At 50.0% G+C, this 20,631-nt stretch overlaps 4 non-coding genes across 4 annotated transcripts; all 4 read right to left on the minus strand.

Annotated features, from left to right (window-relative positions):
• Positions 1 to 287: 287 nt before the first annotated feature.
• Trnaf-gaa lies at positions 288 to 360 on the minus strand. The gene has a single exon. It is a non-coding gene; the product is annotated as a tRNA-Phe (tRNA).
• Positions 361 to 13,256: 12,896 nt separating this feature from the next.
• On the minus strand, positions 13,257 to 13,338 carry Trnas-uga. Its single transcript has one exon. It is a non-coding gene; the product is annotated as a tRNA-Ser (tRNA).
• A 6,254-nt stretch (positions 13,339 to 19,592) lies between these two features.
• Trnas-uga lies at positions 19,593 to 19,674 on the minus strand. The gene has a single exon. It is a non-coding gene; the product is annotated as a tRNA-Ser (tRNA).
• A 210-nt stretch (positions 19,675 to 19,884) lies between these two features.
• Trnaf-gaa lies at positions 19,885 to 19,959 on the minus strand. The gene has a single exon. It is a non-coding gene; the product is annotated as a tRNA-Phe (tRNA).
• Between the last annotated feature and the right edge of the window lie 672 nt (positions 19,960 to 20,631).

Here is a 20,631-nt window from a genome sequence, read left to right on the forward strand (position 1 = left end):
TGTTCACGGAGCGGCGGCTAGTACGTCCGCACGCGACGGCAGCTAGAGCCAGAATGTAACCACTCGGCCACGACTGCGCTGCATGCCACACTGTTCGGAAATCTCTTTTCTGGTCAAATTGTGGCACCTGCTTGTTGCTCCTGAGAGAGTTGTCTACTATGTCCCTCTTACGGCAAGCACTAGACAATCAAGACAGCTACAGGACGGAGTCATTCATGTCCTCAGCGGTAGTTGCATTATCACAAAGGCAGAGCAATTCCATTGGCGTCAGCTTCAAAAAGAACGCATGCCGAAAACCGGGATCGAACCAGGGACCTTTACATCTTCAGTCTAACGCTCTCCCAACTGAGCTACTTCGGTTGACGTGCAGTATGGCTGTTTTGCATGTCTTGCTTCACCTCTGCCTCGTTGCTAATTTCACTGTCATCTTCGTCTCATAAGACAGACAGCTGAAAGGCGAGCAGCCGATGCAGTGAAGTACCACACACGTTTCCTCTGCTTCCATCATCATAACAAGCAAGCATGTCGACTCGATTCATGTAATATTGACTTTGCTGAGGCCACGCTGGCGCTAGAAAAACTGTCCTATATCGATGCCAGCTGCAATTCTTGTGCAGAGAACGAGACACAAGAAGGAGTGGGCCTCTCCACCGTATGAGGGGCAGTATCTAGCAGATACTCACGGTAAAACATTCGGCTTGCGTTCGCTAATAAACTGCTACACGTCATCGTCTGCAAGCTAAAAAGGACACATCTGCGCTGCCCAGGGAGGCGACACTTGTAGTGACACCTGGTGGACGGCTGGGAGGTGAGCTGTGGCTTCTGGGTGCGACTGTAGCGCTGCACTCTGGAGCCAAATAACACTGCACATTGCCGGCGACACACGTGTTTAGTATTGACGCAACCGCTATGATGCAGCTGGACATCCATCCTTTGAGAACGAGAAAACTTTCGCAGTCGGCAGGACTCGAACCTACGCTCCCAGAGGGAATCTGATTTCAAGTGAGACGCCTTAACCACTTTTTTTTTAATTTTTTTTCCAACGCCTTAACAACTTTTTGTTTTTTATTTAAAGTTTTAGGGCCTCCCTTCTCCCATTACAGCCCTCCTTGCGCTCTCCATGAATGCCTTCCTTGGCGAGCTTCTTCAGCTATAGTCAAAAGAAATCAAAGTCTCCAGATTCACTGACGTTGTACAACAGTACACAAAAAGTATCCTATTTCTTCCGGATTACAAGGAGTTCATTGCTTCGTCTTGTTTGTAATATAAGTGCAACGAAAAATAGAAATCTTTCTCAAAACCAAGAAGAAAAAAAAAGTCTCTTCCCTCAAAAAACAAATAATGAGGAATAAGAAAAAAAAGAGAACTTCAGGTTCTTCAAGCGCCATAGGCGAAATGATAACGAAAATAGTATTCAGTGTTGACTTGTACTTGGGAACTTCGCCGTGGAAATGTTGACAGTAATCGCGGATTTACTTTAGAATCACCCAATTCCCTGTTTCTCAAACAGTATTGTTAACATATTCCCAAAATCCCTCTTAATGTGCGGAACTGGTTTCTTCGCATATATGCCGTTTCCATATAAGCAGTAAAGGCATTAATATTGTCTTCTCCGTGTTTAGTTATGACGTAATTGACAAAATGTCCCAGCATCCACATAACAGTATTGTTTTTCGTTTTGGGGTAATACCGTGTATCAGGCCACAGGAGGATATCAGTTGTATAAAGACTTTCAGTGCCACATGTGAGCAGCCCCAATCGTTTCCGTACCCAATGCCAGTTGAACTGATGTCCGCAGCAAGTAAACCTGTGCCTCAGAGTGTCTACTAATCCACATTCCACATTTGAGGCAGTTGTCGGTACCACTTAAGCCAATGCGGTTGAGTTTTTCGTTGGTTGGAGTAAGATTGTGGACAACTTTATACCAGGCGGAAAGCACATCGGAGGAATGAATTTTGAGAGTAATATTGGTCCACACTGCCGTCCATACGATTCTTGGGTAGTGCATTTCAATTGTATTTGGAGCTTCGTACTTCTGCCACTGAGCAATTAAGAACACTGTCGTGAGACAAGGAGTTGTGAAAACACTGTCACCTAAGTAACTCATTTCGAGGTAATAAACACCGACATGTTGCAATTGAAAGTTGATTTTCCCGATGTCAATTGGTGGCTTGATACATATAAGGCGAACAATGCGAAACAGCTTCGATGTGATAGTATGGGGCATCGTGGTAATTATCACAGTTGTTCGTTTTATATAGAGTGCTGTCGCCTTTCGACGGATATCATTGAGTCGCAGGCCCCCAGCTTGCACTGATTTAGACAATGTGGTATAGGTTAACTTAAAAATATGACCGAGCCACACAAACCTGCTGGGGAAACGCATGATCTTATGGGCTTGCATTTTGGGAAGAGGGAACACCTGAGCGACATAATAAGCTTTACAGAGTATGTATGTATTCAAAATCCTGATCTTCTGGAGGATATTTGTCGATCGCCAGGTGTTTTCCACTATAGCTCCCTGTATTCGATTGGCAGTATGTTTCCAGTTTTTAGCTGCCATACGTAAGGGACACCTATCGATGATGATTCCCAGAGCAACATGTTGTTCGACGATCTGTGCCCACGGTATAGCAAGAGATTCGAAGCCCCGTAAGCTAAGAACCTTACATTTACCCTCACTGAGTTTCGCTCCAGAAGCAGTGCTGTAAGTATCAATCTCAGCCCGCAATTGGGCCACTTCAGACTCATGATGTAGGATAACAGCAACATCATCGGCGTAAGCCCTCACAGTAAGATTGCTCCCTAATACAGAAAGGCCAGTTAATGTGATACACAATCTCTTCAGAAATGGCTCGAGCGACAAAACAAAGAGCGACATCGACAACGGACTGCCTTGCGGTACACCTCGTCGTATACTAACAGCTTGTGTCAGCTGACCGTTAACGGTGATCCCAGCAGTAATGCCTGTTAACATATTCCGAATGACTGCCACAGCTCGTTCTTCGAGTCCAATTCGTTGCAGGATGCGTTCTAAATAGTGATGACTAACGCGGTCAAAAGCTTTGCAAAAGTCAAGAAAAAGGAAAGCACATTTGATGTTGGTTACGGCCGCTACTGAAATAACGTCTCTGTACTCCGCAACCGGAGTCGTAATGGATCTCCCTGGAAGGCAAGACTGATGTGAGTGAATAACTTTCCCAAGGATGGGGGTCATTCTGCTATTAATCGCTCGGGCAATCGTTTTATAATCAAAGTTCAATAATGTGATTGGACGGAGATTATCAACTCGCTTGTGACCAGTTCTCTTCGGGACTAAAACAATTCTACCCACTTTGAACTCGGCAGGAAGAGGACCACCACTCATGACTTCATTAACAATTTCCGTAAAAGTACCACCAAGGACATTCCAGAATTTGATATAAAATTCCTTGGGCAAACCATCAGGACCAGGCGATATAAAGGAAGGCGACTTGGAGATCAAGGCTAAAACTTCCTCGGGAGTGAAATCCGATAAAAAGTCGACATTTTCAGCAGGAGTAATCGCCCTATCAAAAACATTGACCACTGCACTGACAGCAGGTTCATTGACAATCTCACTGGAATACAGTCGTTGGAAATGTTGGTGAATTTCACTAACAATGGCCGCTTGAGTAGAGAGTAATTCCCCATTATCTCTTTCCAAAACATCAATGAAAGCTCGGCGGCGGCGTGATAAATGCTTGAATAAGTGGTACATAGATGTCATTTCGTCGGCTAAAATAGATTTAGGTTTGGATTTAACTTTCAGACCTTCCAATTGTTGACGCTTCAAGCTGATAAGTTTAGCCTTGACACGTTGAATTGATGGAAAGTTAGTGGTGGTCGCAGTGGATGAATCATACAGTTGTCGCAGCACAGTGTAGTAAAACTCAAAGGTCTTCTTGCAGGCGCGTGCTTTCTGAGCACTGTAATAAATGAGACTTTTTCGAAGCTGTGGTTTCGCAACAGTGGTCCACCAAATCGCCTTAGTCGGATAAAAAGTGATGGAACGCAAGCAAGTTTCCCACACATGCCTGATAACGTCAAATATTTCAGCGTCCGCCAGATGCGATATGTTTAACATCCACGGGGAACGAAATAATTTGGTAGGCTGTCGATTTAAGTGAACTGTTGCCGTAACAGCGCAATGGTCGGTGAAACTAGCCGGGATTACGTCAACCGCTAGGAGTCTGTCACCGATACAGTCCGATAGATAAATCCTATCCAGACGGCTGCATGAAGTAACGGTGAAAAAAGTGAATTTAACTAAAGTAGGATACTTCAGTTCCCAAGCATCTTTCAGCTTAATATTCTTAACGAGCTCGTGCAGTTCTTTACAGTAGTTAAAATTAGGGGACTGATCGTTTTTACGTAGAACACAGTTGAAGTCGCCTCCTATTATCAGGTTTTGAGGACTTCTCCTCAACAGATACGTAACATCCTCCTTATAAAAACGTGACCGTTCGAATTTGTTGCTGTTGACTGACGGGGCATATAAGTTAACATGGGTTACATCAAAAATTTTACAGCTCACTGCTCGACCGGAATCTAAAAACTCGATCTCCCCAACTGGAATACCTTCCCGTAATAAAAGTGCGGTACCTGTACTTTCCTCAGGAGCAACGTTTGATATGGTTTTAAAACCAGAGATGAAGAGATTCAAAACGGTAACTTCCTGCAACAACACAATATCAGCGTCAGATTCGTATAGAAACTGCTGTAGTGCCGCAATTTTGAGATCAGATCGAATCTTATTTATGTTCAGGGAGACGAATTTGTACGCTTGTGCCATTATTAGTGAGGTACGTAAAGGGTCACTAAACAACACTGGTCGCGTTACAGTGTCATAGAAACGTCGGAATGGGTTGCATTGTCGGGAGAATCACGAACGGTCACTTGGGTGTCGTTGGGTTTGTTTTTCTTCCGTACTGCGTTGACGTTTGGTTGAACTTCGGTCCTATTACGTGCTCTGCTAGGGAACACATCGGCAGACGGAGGTGTGGGAGGGTCCTGAGTGACTTCGCAATCCATAACGTGATGTGACGCCTCAGCCATCTGATCTGCAGAAAGAACTGGCGCAGAAGGTGGCCGGCACTCAATTTCCTCCTTAGGACAAGTTTGTTTGTTGTCACTAGCACGAACTTCGTGTTTGTTTGTAGAAGGACTTTGACTTCCTTCAGTTTGTACACAAGGACTGCCTTCCTCGTTATGCTTATCGGAAGCACGCGCTTGTTGTGATTCGGCCTGTGGTGACGTCGCGACTTCAGGCGGCGTGCTCGGCTGTTGTGGTGCCAAAGCTGCCTGTACGTCACTCGGAATGACGTCAATAGCCGCAGCGTCGACAGCTGCGTGCGACGGTTCAGAAAAACTTGAGTCAGTTACCGTACCCGGCATCTCTTTTGGGACGCCGTGTTCTAATTCCTGGAGATCCTCGTCCGGACTATCATCATCACACGTTCGTCGCCGTTTGTGGCTCGGCAGCTGCACGTCAGATTTGGAAGCAGGCGTATCTGTAACCGGTTTTGAAGGAAAGGGTGGAAAGTCGGCAACAGGCAAACCAGGCTCCGGGGGCAATATTTCACTATCACTAGGGCGTTCGATGTCCGTGATTGGTGCCTCCCTAATAAGATCGGCCAATGTCAATTTTTTACGCTGTTCCAAAGTACTTTTTAGAACAAATACAAGTGTAGGGCAGTTCGTACACAAGTAGCCAGTTTCATTACAAATAAAGCAAGTGCCTGGTTGCCCACTGCACGTGACATGCACTTTATACCCACAAACAATAAGATGAGAGGGGATATCGTGCTTGACGTGCATTTCGACTGACCGGACGCCACTAAAACACTGTAACCGATGTTGACTAGACCAACGTTCGTTACGGATTTGCTTGACCTCCCCATACTTCGTCAAAATCTCACGTAAATAACAGTTTTCAACTTCCGGCGGCAGGTTGTACACACGGACATTTTTGTTCAAAAAATGGTTCAAATGGCTCTGAGCACTATGGGACTCAACTGCTGAGGTCATTAGTCCCCTAGAACTTAGAACTAGTTAAACCTAACTAACCTACGGACATCACACACATCCATGCCCGAGGCAGGATTCGAACCTGCGACCGTAGCGGTCTCGCGGTTCCAGACTGCAGCGCCAGAACCGCGCGGCCACTTCGGCCGGCGACATTTTTGTATTCTACATCAGCACTGGATATGAGAACAGTACTCACCGAGGCGTCACGATGACGGAACTCAGCTCTGCTACCATGTTTTAACAGAATCCTCTCCAGTAACACAGGGTTTAACAACTTGACGAAGAAACAGTAGAGATCGGTGTCGTAATAGGCAGTATGAACCTGGTCAGACGTAATACCAGTGACATCCACTACGAAATCGTGAACTTCCATGGAACTCGGTTGAACATGACGTGTAGACTTGTCAAATTCGAAACACAGAGTACATCTCCTTGGGAACAACCTGGACGACATATTCACTTATTAAGCGGTCGAGACCGCTAACACAAAACGACACAAAACACTAAAAGCGAAGTGAATTGACGGAAGCACAAGACAGCAAATCTAGAAAACAACGTAAACAACGAAAGTATTCACGGCTTGCACACGCTATTGCGGAGCGAAGGCACAACACGTGCGACCTGCACGGCGTCGCAAGCGGAACTGAACCACTCGGCCACGACTGCACTGCATGCCGGACTTCACGGAAATCTTTTTCCGGGTCAAATTGAGGAATCTGCTTGTTGCTCCTGAGGGTGTTGTCTACTATGTTCCTCTTATGGCAAGCACTAGACAATCAGAACAGCTACAGGACGGAGTCATTCATATCCTCAACGGTAGTTGAATTAACACAAAGGCAGAGCAATTCCATTGGCGTCAGCTTCAAAAACGAAAGCGTGCCGAAACCCGGGATCGAACCAGGGACCTTTGCATCTTCAGTCTAACGCTCCCCCAGCGAAGCTATTTCGGCTGACGTGCACACTCGCTGTTTTGCATGTCTTGATTCACGTCTGCCTCGTTGTCAATTTCACCGTCATCTCCGTCTCATAAGACAGACCGCTGGAAGGCGAGCAGCCGATGCAGTGAAGTACCACACACATTTCTTCTGCTTCCATCACCATAACAAGCAAGCATGTCGACTCGATTCATGTAATATTGACTTCGCTGACTTCACGCTGACGCTTTTTTTTTCTTTATTGTGATTTTGATCACCTTACACAAGGCGGGCTGTCAGCAGCTGAGTACGCCGCTCTTCAGCCTTGAGATTTACAATAAGTAATAAATAGAGGGGGCATGGAGAAAACAATCAAAACGGCGGGCAAATCAATGTAGTCACTAAAAAACAAAAAACATGGAGCTGTTCACGCTGGACGAGAAAACGTCACTGACACTAGTTGACACAGCGCACAAAACATGAATGATGGCGATGGTACACGTGAACAGTGGCGGCGTGACGGAGAACAAACACTAAACAGAAACGAGGGCACACACACGAGACACTGATGGCGATGATCTCCGGCGCGCGAATGTTCACTGTGCGTGTGCGAGTCCGGGGACCTGCCAAGAGAGGAGGTGGAGAAAGGGGAGTGGGAGAGCGAGAGGGGATAGCAGAGATGCCACGGGCAGGGGAGATAGGGGGAGGGAGGAAGGGGGGGAGGCCCGCGGGAAGAGGGGAGGAGGGAGGGGACGGGGGAAAAGGAAAGAGAAGGGAAGGGAAGAGAAGGGAGGGAGGGTGCCTAAAGGAAAGGACACCGTAAGTGGGGGAGGGGGGGCAGGGTCAAAGTTGATAGGTGGGGTAGATGGAGGGGAGGAGGACATCATCAGGGAGGGGGAGATGGTGGAAGCCACCTTGTGAGAGGGTAAGGAGGGTTGAGAGATGGAGACCGGGTGGGACATGGGAATACAGGCCCGGCAGCAGGCGGGGATGGGAGAGGATCGGGGAGACGAGCGGGTGAGGAGGATCAAGTTTACGGGAGGTGTACAAGATCCGTATCCTTTCAAGGAAATGGAGGAGGTGGGGGAAGAGGATGAGATCGTACAGGATCCGCGTGGGGGAGGTGATACGGATGCGATAGGCGAGGCAGAGAGCATGGCGTTCAAGGATTTGGAGGGATTTATAAAATGTGGGGGGGGGCGGAGACCCAAGCCAGATGGGCATAACAATGGATAGGGCGGATGAGGGATTTATAGGTGTGGAGGATGGTGGAGGGGTCCAGACCCCACGGCCAAAGAGGAGCTTGAGGAGACTGAGGCGGGAGTGTGCCTTGGCTTGGATTGTCCGGAGATGGGGAGTCCAGGAGAGGCGACGGTCGAGGGTGACGCCAAGGTACTTAAGGGTGGGAGTGAGGGCGATAGGACGGCCATAGATGGTGAGATAGAAATAAAGGATGCGGAAGGAAGGGGTGGTTTTGCCTACAATGATCGCCTGGGTTTTGCAGGGATTGACCTTGAGCAACCACTGGTTGCACCAAGTGGTGAACTGGTCAAGAAGGGACTGGAGAAGGTGTTGGGAGCGCTGCAGGGTGGGGGCAAGGGCAAGGAAGGCGGTGTCATTGGTAAACTGGAGAAGGTGGACGGGGGGGGGGGGTGATGGCGGCGGCATGACCGCTGTGTACAAAAGGTACAGAAGGGGGGAGAGGACGGAGCCTTGGGGCACACTGGCAGAGGGGAAAAAGGTGTAGGAATCTGTGTTATGGATGGTGACATAGGAAGGACGGCAGGAGAGAAAGGAGCCGATCAGACGGACGTAGTTAATGGGAAGGGCGAAGGTTTGGAGCTTGAAGAGGAGACCGGAATGCCATATGCGATCACAAGCACGTTCGAGGTCCAGGGATAGGAAGATTGCGGAGCGACGGGAACTAAGCAGTTCGGAAAGGAGATGAGTGAGGTGAAGGAGAAGGTCGTCGGAAGAGAAGGACGGCCAAAAGCCACACTGGGTAACAGGAAGGAGGCGGTGCTGGCGGAGATGCTGGTGGATGCGTCGGGTGAGGATAGATTCCAGGACCTTGCTGAAGACCGAGGTAAGGCTGATGGGACGGTAGGAGGAGAAGGCGGACGGCGGTTTGCCAGGTTTAAGGAACATGAGGATACGGGAGGTTTTCACAGGTTGGGGTAGTAACTGGTGGACAGGACTACATTGTAGAGCCTGGCCAGGGTGGAGAGGAAAGAGACAGGAGCTTCACGAAGGTGACGACGGTAGGTGACACGATCGTGACCAGGAGCGGTGTTGCGTTTCGTGCAGAGTGTAGCAATGAGATCCTGTGTAGTGATAGGGGCATTGAGTTCCACGTGTGCAATGTTGTCCAAGTACTGGAAACCAGGAGTGCGAGGAGGGACAGAGGTGTCAGTTCGATCACGGATATCCGGGAAGAGGGAGTAATCGAACTGGGGATCATCGGGGATGGAAAAGACATTGGAGAGGTAGGAGGCAAAGTGATTGGCCTTACTAAGGGTGTCAGGGAAAGGGTGATCATCATGGAGAAGAGGATAGTAGGGGGAGAGTTTAGTTCCGGTAAGGCGACAGAAGGCTGACCAGAACTGGGACGAGTTGATAGGTAGAGTAGCAGTTAAACGGGTGCATGTCTGTCGCCAGTCCCGGCGTTTCTTAGCCGCGAGCAAATTACGAATGTGTCGCTGGAGTTGCTGGTGGCGTCGTAGTGTGTGCGGGTCACGCGTGCGGAGGAAGGCACGGTAGAGATGGTGGGATTCACGGAGGAGGAGGACGGCCTGTGGGGGTAAGGTAGGACGGTGGGGGTGGATGGCGACAGTAGGGACGTGGGCCTCCACGGCCTCTGACAAGGTCTGCTGGAGAAAGGAGGCGGCATGGGTGACATCATCGGGGTGGTGGTAGGTGAAAGGGTGGCTATCGACCTGGGTGGAGGGGGTATCCCGGTAGGCATTCCAGTTGGCACGGGAATAGTTATGGACGTACTTAGGGGGAGGGTCATGACGAGGGTCAGGGCGGGGGCAACGACCGTCTGAAACGGTGAGGAGGACAGGGAGATGGTCGCTAACAATAGGCTCCAGGACATCCACCGTTATGCGGCCAAGGAGGTTGGGGGAGGAGAGGATAACATCGGGAGTGGAGTTGGATTTGGGACGGGTGTGCTGGGGGATGGGGATGAGGTCGCCTTGAAGGGAGGAGAGGAACCGATGCCACCGCCGTAACTGGGCAGCGGAACGACTATGGATGTTGAGGTCGGCGGCGATCACGTAGGAGGAGAAGGTACGGTCGATTTGGGAGAGGAAGTCGAAGGGAATAGGGGCGTTGGGGCGGACATAGATGGTGGCGCACGTAACGGTAAGGCCGGGGAAGAAGAGACTAAGGATCAGGTGTTCGGTGGGGTCGGGAAGGAGAGGTGGGAGCCGAACGGGGATCTGGCGGTGGTGCCCAATGGCAACTCCGCCACGCGCAATCGGGAGGGGGTTATCGGAGTGGTGGAGGAGGTAGGGCAAAGTGTGGACTGTGTGGTGGGGTTGCAGGAAGGTTTCATTGAGGAGGAAGGCATCCACGTGGTGGGTGGCAAGGGTGTGCAGGAAGAGGTTCTTGTTGGCGGGAAGGAAGCGGATGTTGTTGAAAAGGATACGGTGCTGCCACGCCATGACAGGGATTTAAACGAGGGTGTCAAGACGGGAGAAGGTGAAATGGGCCTGGTTGTTGAAGTAGGTGGCGTACATTTTGAATTGGAAAACGGAACGGGCGGCGAGAGAGATCTGTTGGTGGGTGTGCGGGCGCTGAAAAGGATGAAAATTCTGAAGGACAATAATGAGGAATCTGATGATGTCCTCAGTGGTAGGGGGTGGGCGAAGGGGTTGCCAGGAGGGGTGGGGGCGTCCAGAGGGCGGACAGGAATGGTGAGTTCAGTTGTGGTAGGAGGGGGTCGGGCCTTACACTTCTGGGAGTAGGTAGAATGAGGGAGGTTACAGGTATTACAGGAGGGGGGGGGGGGACTGGAGATAGGGGCACTGCCGTAAAAAGTGGGCTTGCCTACACTGCGGGCAGGTGGGGGCCTTGCAGCACTCAGATGTTGGTGCACATTATACCGCAAGCACCTTTGGGAGCGGAGGGATTGAGGAGGGGAATGGGAGGGGTCAACTTTATAACGCTGGTTAAAAAGGAGGGCACCCTCCTTCAGGAGACGGTCTATGGAGGGGGCGTGCTCAGAAAAAACCCGCATAAGGCGGGTGGGGCCGGCAGCGTTGTGGATGCGGCTAACTGCATGCACCTCCAGATGGGGATGGGCCAGAAGCTCCGCCAACACCTCCTCCTCTGTGATCACTGGACTGAGCCGAGTGATCACGGTGGTGAGGGTTGGCGGGCCCATGCGGGGTTGGGGTTGGTGGGTGGGAGGTGGGGAAGGAGCAGGGGTGAGGGAGGCTTGAGGGCGAAAGCGGGTGACAGGGATGCGGGAAAGGAGGTCTGTGTGGAGGGTAGGGCTGGGGGAGGAGGTTAGTACCGAATCACGGCGAGGAGTGAGGAGGGAGATGTGGACACCAGGACAATTCTGGCGAAGGAAGAGGGTGAGGTTCCGGGCTTCAAGGAGGGAGGGATCAGGACTGGAGAGGAGGTAGCGGTAGGAGGAGGGGGTAGAGGAGGAGGAGGAGGAGGGTGCAGGGACGGGCGGGGATACATCCATGGCATCAGGGATGGGGGAAGGGGGATGAGGCGGAGTGTTTTTGGGAGCAGAGGAGGCAGGGGTGCCACTGGGGCGCTTGACGGCGGTGGAGGAGGTGTGGGGGATGGGAACAACTGGAATGTGGCGAGGAGTGGCTGATCCCGGGTCTGGAGTTGGCGCCGGAGATGGTGAGGGCGATGGCAAAGGCGATGGTGAAGACGATGACGAGGACGATGAAGGTGAAGGTGAAGGTGAAGGGGAGAGTGGAGCGTGGGCCGTAGCCTGCCGGGCGACCACCCTGGCGGGGGCCGCAGAAACGGAAGGAGCAGAGGGAGGGAGTGGAGGGAAGGGATCAGAGGAGGTGCAGGAGGGAGGAGCCGGGGACGGGGCGACAAATACGGAGGGAGATGAGAGAATGAAGAGTGGGGGATGGACTGAGGGGGGAGTGAAGTGGCACACTACGTGATAGTGGTGGCAGCAGCGGAGGGGGAGGTGTATATAATGCCAGTGGTGGTGGCTGTAGAAGAGGTGGTGGGGGTTGACATTATGATAAGGGGGAAAAAACACAGTACTAGACAAAGGAGCAAATGAGAGATGGGCAGGGCGACGAGAGACAGAGAGGAGAAAGGGACGGAGAATGACGAAGGGGACTGGGGCCTAAGCCCCACGCCCCACTCTGCTGCCGTTGGGGGGGGGGGGGGCGACCCGGCTGGCTGGTGGGGACGCCTCTGCTGCTACTGCTGCTGGCGGCGGCGGATGGTGGGGGCAGCTAGGACCACCGCTGGCCGCGACCGCTGGTGGCGGGGACTGCTGCTGGCCACTGGACGCTGGCTGGTGGATGCTGGCTGGTGGCTGGTGGCTGCTGGCTGCTGGCTGGGGCCGGCGCAGGCGAACACCGCTGCGTGCTGCTGGCGGGGACGCTGCTGGTGTAGACCGCTACTGGCGTAGACCGCTGCTGGCTGCTGGGGGGGACCGCTGCAGGCGAAGACCGCTGCTGGGTGCTGGCTGGGACCGCTGCTGGCGAGGACAGCCGCTGGCAGGGACCGCTGCTGGCTGCTGGGTGCTGGGTGCTGGGTGCTGGGTGCTGCACGCCGACGGGCTGGCTGGCTGGCTGGCTGGCAGGCTGGCTTGCTGGCTGGAACCTGCAACACCTATCGCTTCGATTGGTACCAGAATAGCACAAATCGAAGGGCGGTATTCAACTGAATTACCGCCGGAGATCCACGCTGATGCTAGAAAAACTGTGCTATATCGATGTCAGCTGCAACTCTTGTGCAGAGAACGAAACACAACAAGGAGTGGGCCTCTCCACCGTATGAGAGGCAGTATCTAGCAGATACTCACGGTAAAACATTCGGCTTGCGTTCGCTAATAAACTGCTACACGTCATCGTCTGCAAGCTAAAAAGGACACATCTACGCTGCCCAGGGAGGCGACACTTGTAGTGACACCTGGTGGACGGCTGGGAGGTGAGCTGTGGCTTCTGGGTGCGACTGTAGCGCTGCACTCTGGAGCCAAATAACACTGCACATTGCAGGCGACCCACGTGTTTAGTAGTGACGCAACCGCTATGATGCAGCTGGACATCCGACTGTTGAGAACGAGGAAACTTTCGCAGGCGGCAGGACTCGAACCTACGCTCCCAGAGGGAATCTGATTTCAAGTCAGACGCCTTAACCACACGGCCACGACTGCACTGCATGCCGGACTTTTCGGAAATCTTTTTTTCTGGTCAGATTGTGGAATCTGCTTGTTGCTCCTGAGGGAGTTGTCTACTATGTTCCTCTTATGGCAAGCACTAGACAATCAGAACAACTACAGGACGGAGTCATTCATGTCCTCAACGGTAGTTGAATTATCACAAAGACAGAGCAATTCCATTGGCGCCAGCTTCAAAAAAGAAAGCGCGCCGAAACCCGGGATCGAATCAGGGACCCTTAGATCTTCAGTCTAAGACTCTCCCAACTTTTTTTTCTGGAAGAACTCGACCGTGACAGGATTCTAACCTGCAATCTTCGGATCCGAAGACCGACGCCTTATGCATTTCTTTCTTTGTTTTTTTTTAAATCAGGAATCATACGCCTATTTCTTCTTTCCTTTTTAATTTTTTTTTGGTAAATTTAATTTTCATGTTTTGTTAATATAAAACTGGCTGCAATCGTCGGTAGTGGAGCCTTTCTCTCGTGCGCCCGGTGAGGGATGTCGGGGTCAGAGACGCGCCGCAAAAGCAGTGGGGCCTCTTCGCGGCACTGCCAGTACTTCGCGCTCCAAACCCCTCCCGTGTCACCATGAAAGACAACCAGTGGTCACTAGCCTATTCCCACCCTTTCGAAATCAATGTGGAGCATATTACCAAATGTCTTCTTACGAGCCGGGTAGTTGAGCACCTTTGCAAATTCGGTATCCATGTACATTAAAAATTCAAGTCGATTGTCGCCTCCAACGTTGTTAAAAATGTAACTGGTGAGCTTCCCCATGAGCCAGATCACTGTATTGTTTTTCGTCTGAGGGAAGTAGCGTTCAGCGGGGCGGTACAAATGCTGAGGAGTGAAAGTGTGTGCAGAAGTCCTGGTGATTAGGGAAAGTTTCTCTCTGGTCCACTGCCAGTTGTAAATATGGCCGCCACACGTATATCGATGACACACAGTGTCGACAAGGTGACATTTGCCACAGAGGTTGGTGTCACTTAACCCTATTCCAAAGAGACGTTCATTAGTACAGATGAGATTATTGCTAACTTTGTACCACGCTATCCGTGCATCACTCGAAAGAACCGTACTACTAATATTTTTCCAGACGACGTCCCATGCGAAACCAGGGAACTTGGATTCTATGACATTGTTCCTGTGCAGCTGTTTCCGTTCTGCTAAAATCGCTTTCGCCGTGACTGTCGGCGACTGTAAAAGTTCTTTGCTGATGTAGCTGCGTTCAAGATAAAAGTCCCTTACATGTTTAAGTTTAAAACTGATGTGCTGAAGATTGACGGGTGGGTCGATACTTTGTGGCCGCACTATATTGTACAACTTTGCCGTGAGGCATTCTGGGGAGTGGGACATGATAGTTAATGTTCTGTTGACATACAATGCCATTGCTTTACATTTAATGTCCGTCGAACCCAGGCCCCCTTTAAAGACAAGGATCCAGAATTGCTGTTTTGACAGAGACACGAAATAATTCCCCACGCCACAAAAAATTTGCTAAGCGGGACATAATGGCCTTTGCTATCATGGCGGGAAGAGGGAAAATTTGTGCAGTGTAGTAAGCCTTGGACAAGATATAAGTATTTAATAAACGAACCCTTTGAAATTGGTCCAGGCAGCGGGAGTGATTGGCAATCAGCGCCCCCTGGATAGTCCGTGAAACCTCACGCCAATTTATCGAGATCATTCGGAAAATGGATGTCGTCAGGACCATTCCAATAGCTTTATGTTGATGGACATTAGTCGCCCACGCAATGCGCAACTGGGCAAGTCCCTTAAGGTTTAAAAATTTACTTTTTTTGAACGTTCTGCCTCGCACCGGATGCCGAACAATAGGTCGCGAGCGCCAATTGAAGTTGTGACACATCCGCCTGATTTCTGATGATGACGCCAACATCATCCGCGTATGCGCCCACCACAGTTTTCATTCCTGAAACTGTAATTCCGGTGAGTCGACATCGTAGCTGTCGTAAAAAGGGTTCTAGAGAAAGAACAAAAAGCAGCATTGACAAGGGACTGCCTTGTGGGACGCCTCGTTGTATTCCGATGCGCTTCGTCAACTGGCAATTAACAGAGAGTTGTGCTGTGATTCCCATCGCCACGTTCTTGATGATGGCTATGGAGGTGTCGAGAAACCCCATCCGGCGCAACGTCTCTATCAGATACGGATGATCGACCCTATCAAACGCTTTGTGGAAATCGACAAAAAGCAGTCCATATTTAATATTGCATGCGTGAGTCAGGGCAACGACGTCCCAGTATAAAGCAGCAGTTTGTAAGACGGTCTTCTTAAAGGCGCAGGTCTGTTGGGGGGCAAATGATTTTAGCGGTGAGCGGCATAATGCGGTGATGGAGTACTCGAGCTAGAAGTTTATAATCGGAGTTCAAAAGTGAAATCGGTCGGAGGTTGGTTAAACGTTTGCAACCCTTATTCTTCGGGAGAAGTACAATTTTGCATTGTTTGAATTCTGCTGGCACCGGTGTTCCCCGTAAGACTTCATTGATTAGTTGGGTGAACTTGTCTCCTATTAAATGCCAAAACCTTTTGTAGAATTCGACGGGTAGGCCGTCAGGTCCTGGTGATTTGTTAACGGCAGAATTGCAGATGACGGCGTAAACATCATCATTTTCGACAGTCGAAGAAATAGCGCCATTGTCATCTCCCGTAAGTTGTGGAGTATGAGAGCCAAAAAGTTCGTCATAATCGTCCACATTTGTCTCCCCCGGTGCATACATGTTTGATCGTCCACATTTGTCTCCCCCGGTGCATACATGTTTGAATAGTAAGCGGAAATTTCCTGGAGTATTCCCTTCTGCGTGCTGAGTTTGGTACCATCCTCGAGTTGAAGTTCGTCTATGAAAGTGCCTCGTCTAGTTTTGCTGTCGCGAATAAGATGATACAAGGCAGTAGTCTCATCTGCAATGACGGATTTCGCTTTGGACCGTACCTTAAGGCCCACCAGTTCTTGACGTTTCAAGCGCAGTAATTTGGCTTTTATCAGTTTGACATCTTTCAGGCGTGTCGTCACGGCTCCCGCCTGATCATAAAGATCCCGTAGCACACTGTAATAAAACTCGACTGTGGTTTTCCGTTCCCTAGCCCTGCGGATACTAAAGGATATTAAAACACTCCTAATCTTTGGCTTCTCCCGTCTGGTCCACCATTCAATCACACTTCGAAAGTTGTGAAGTGAACGGAGACACAGCACCCATGCAGCAGTTATTTCGTCTTCTAATTCTGTGTCCGACAATAAAGAAACATTTAGATGCCACTGGTTTCGTACTCGGCGAGTAGGTTGTTGTGGCAGATTGAGACATGTTAACAATGCACTATGGTCGGAGAAAATGACGGGAACAGTTTCAGCGTGCGTTACGTTGCTTTTTAAAGCATCCGAAACATAAATTCTGTCGATTCTGCTAGCAGAGTTGGCAACGGTATGAGTAAATTTCACCAGCGTGGGGTATTTTACCTCCCACACATCGTGCAGTTTGAGGTCAGCAACAAGGCGTCGCAACTCACCAGAATAATTAAAATTAGGAGTCTGATCTTTGCGGCCCAGAACACAATTAAAGTCACCACCGAGTATCAGTGGTGAGGGATTTCGCCGCAAGAGGTAAATGATATCGTCTTTGAAGAACGCAGCTCGTGCTGCCCGGTGACTACTACCAGAGGGTGCATATAAATTGACAAAAGTGACCCCTGCTATGGTAAGCCCAATCCCTCTCCCCGACTCTAACGTATCAACGTTTTGTACGTGAATGCCTTCCCGAACTAAAATGGCAGTGCCGACGTGCGTTTCCGGTGAAATATTGTAAAAACATACAAATCCGGTAAAGTAGAGGTGGGGCGATACAACCTCCTGAAGAAATGCGATGTCAGTCGTTGAGAAACTGTTTGAGAGCAGCGAGTTTTAAATCCGACTGGATCCTGTTAATATTGAGGGTGGAAAGCGTGTAGGATTGTAACATGAAGCACGGATATGTCTAATCACCTGTCAGGCCATCATTCCACGCCAGAACCTTCGTGAGAATCTGACTTCGAGGGTGCGTCAGCATCGGCGCTGGAACCTTTCTTTTTAGGCTTCCTGCGAACAACATTGACATTGGGTTTCACCGAGTGTCGGCGCCAACCTCCCGTTGAGAAATTCGCAGCGGAAGGCGGGGTAGGAGGATCGGAGCTGACGTAAGGTGCCAGCTCCTCCTCCGCTGCACACGGTGGTTGCTCAGACTGCAAAACTACTTCCGGCGTCCTATCTCTTCCACATTCTCTTTCGGTAGCTGAGTGTTTATCAACGTTGGAACCTTTCGTTTGTTTGTTGTCGGGCTGAGGCGGTGACGTAGCCGGCTGTTTACGCTCACGCACTTCCCCGACCTGTTTACAAACGGTGTCAACATCGGTCGGTCGGTCGGTCTGCATCGGTTGACATGCCTCAGGTGACAGGCGTGGTACTGAAGCTACCGCGGCCTGTTCGTTTACGGGTAATGGATCCAACTGAGCAACCGTCACCTGTGAATTGGCGCTACAATCCGAAAGCAGGAAATGTTCGGAGCCCGGAATCTCAAACATCGGTTGCGATGTGCCATCGACAGATTTCCTAGCCACATTAATGTCATCTTCGTCTGCACTACCGCTATCGTGCGTCGTCTCTTGTGAGTAACGACACTACTTTGAACAATAGAAGAGTCTGAAGTCTCCTTTCGCGCTAGCGGTGGAAAGTCAGCAGCACGGTGTTGCGCCCTATCTTCATCTTTGTCCGGGATGAGGGAACTTGACCCATCTGTCACAGAATTTTCCTTCACAAGGTCGGCCAGAGTTAACTTTTTGCGCTGCTGTAAGTGGGTTTGCAAAACAAAGACCCGTTTCGGACAATCCTGCCTCATATGTCCATTCTCATTACAGACACGACAAGTCAAAGTCTGTCCACTGTACATAACATGCGCCTTATATCCGCAAACTTGAAAATGAGAGGGAATATTATGCTTGACATGCATGTCGACCGAACGCACACCGCTAAAGCATTGCAACCGGTGTTGGCTGGACCACCGTTCACTCCTAATTTGCTTGATATCACCATACTTAGAAAGAACGTCTTTTAAATAACAGTTGTCAACCTCGGGGGGGGGGGGGGGGCAAGTTAAAAACACGCACATGCTTGTAATCAACATCAGCATTAGAAACTGTGACCTTACTCACCGAATTGTCACGGTGGCGGAATTCAGCTTCCCCATCAAATTTGTTTAATATCCGTTCCAGCACCAAAGGCGAGAGCAGCTTGACATAAAAACAGTATTGTTCCAGATCATAGTAAGCCGTATGTATCTGATCAGATGTGAGGCCAACAACATCAACAATCCAGTCGTGAATTTCCAGTGAACTGGGTTGTACATATCGGGTAGCCTTGTCAAAATCAAATCGCACAGTAAGCTTCCTGGGAAACATTGTAGACATTTCAGCAGATAAACAGCGGCCAAAACCGCTTTCAAGAAAGAAACAAAATAGACGTTGACAACACAAGTACAAACACACAAAACACTAACACACACGGAACGAAGAGCACCAAGAGTTAGTCGCGACTTCGAAACACAGCAGCTAAGCGGAGCGCTAACACGTCCTCACAGCACGCCGTCTGAAGCGGAACTGAACTGAGCTATTTCGGCTGACGTGCGACCTCGCTGTTTGCATGTCTTGATTCACGTCTGCCTCGTTGCCAATTTCACCGTCATCTTCGTCTCATAAGACAGACCGCTGGAAGGCGAGCAGCCGATGCAGTGAAGTACCACACACATTTCTTCTACTTCCATCATCATAACAAGCAAGCATGTCGACTCGATTCATGTAATAAAGACTTCGCTGGCTTCACGCTGACGCTAGAAAAACAGCGATATATCGATGCCAGCTGCAACTCGTGTGCAGAGAACGAGACACAAGAAGGAGTGGGCCTCTCCACCGTATGAGAGGCAGTATCTAGCAGATACTCACGGTAAAACATTCGGCTTGCGTTCGCTAATAAACTGCTACACGTCATCGTCTGCAAGCTAAAAAGGCCACATCTGCGCTGCCCAGGGAGGCGACACTTGTAGTGACACCTGGTGGACGGCTGGGAGGTGAGCTGTGGCTTCTGGGTGCGACTGTAGCGCTGCACTCTGGAGCCAAATAACACTGCACATTGCAGGCGACCCACGTGTTTAGTAGTGACGCAACCGCTATGATGCAGCTGGACATCCATCCTTTGAGAACGAGAAAACTTTCGCAGTCGGCAGGACTCGATCCTACGCTCCCGGAGGGAATCTGAATTCAAGTCAGACGCCTAAACCACTCGGCCACGACTGCACTGCATGCCGGACTTTTCGGAAATTTTTTTCTGGTCAAATTGTAGAATCTGCTTGTTGCTCCTGAGGGACTTGTCTACTATGATCCTCTTATGGCAAGCACTAGACAATCAGAACAGCTACAGGACGGAGTCATTCATGTCCTCAGCGGTAGTTGCATTATCACAAAGGCAGAGCAATTCCATTGGCGTCAGCTTCAAAAACGAAAGAGTGCCGAAACCCGGGATCGAACCAGGGACCTTTAGATCTTCAGTCTAACGTTCTCCCAACTGAGCTATTTTTTTGTTTTTTGTTTTTTTTATGTTCTCCAGTAAAGAAAAGTATGACCAAGTGTCTTGTTGGATCAATAAACCTCTATTGTTCCATATGATCAGGATCCTTTCTTGTGAAATTAAAGCGGCTCTCCGCCGGGTGAAAAAATAGAAATAAAAAAGAAAAGAGAAGGTGTATTCAAAATTAATAAATCAAAGAAAGAGAAAGTGGTTAATGTGGTAGTACGGGACTCTTAGTTTCCACGGTGGGAATGTCGCGTGGTGTCTGCTTCAAGGTTTGTCTTCTCGTGAAGTGGATATCTCATTTTCCGTGTCGGATCTTGACTCTTTCACTCCTGCAGTTTCTCCAAGGTTGTTACCCCAAAATGTCGTCTCATAACTTTGATGCAGTCACTCGCGAAATGCGGCCGTGCCGTCGTGGGCCTGTTCGTAAACGTGCAATCCGAGGGGTGTCACATACCCATCACCATAATTTGTAACATATTTCCATACGTGTCTGCATAATCCCTGTGTCGCATGATCAGTGCATGTTGATATTCCAAGTCCGCGAGGTAGTCATCAAGTGATGCACGGCGATTGTTGATGATAAAGACAATGGTGTGGCCTAACATCCATATGGCCGCGTTGTGTTTCCTGCGTGGATATCGTATTTTTTGCGGGCGGAGTAATTCCATTGGATCCACATT

This window comes from Schistocerca piceifrons, chromosome 1 (assembly GCF_021461385.2).
Source record: "Schistocerca piceifrons isolate TAMUIC-IGC-003096 chromosome 1, iqSchPice1.1, whole genome shotgun sequence".
Classification (NCBI taxonomy): domain Eukaryota; kingdom Metazoa; phylum Arthropoda; class Insecta; order Orthoptera; family Acrididae; genus Schistocerca; species Schistocerca piceifrons.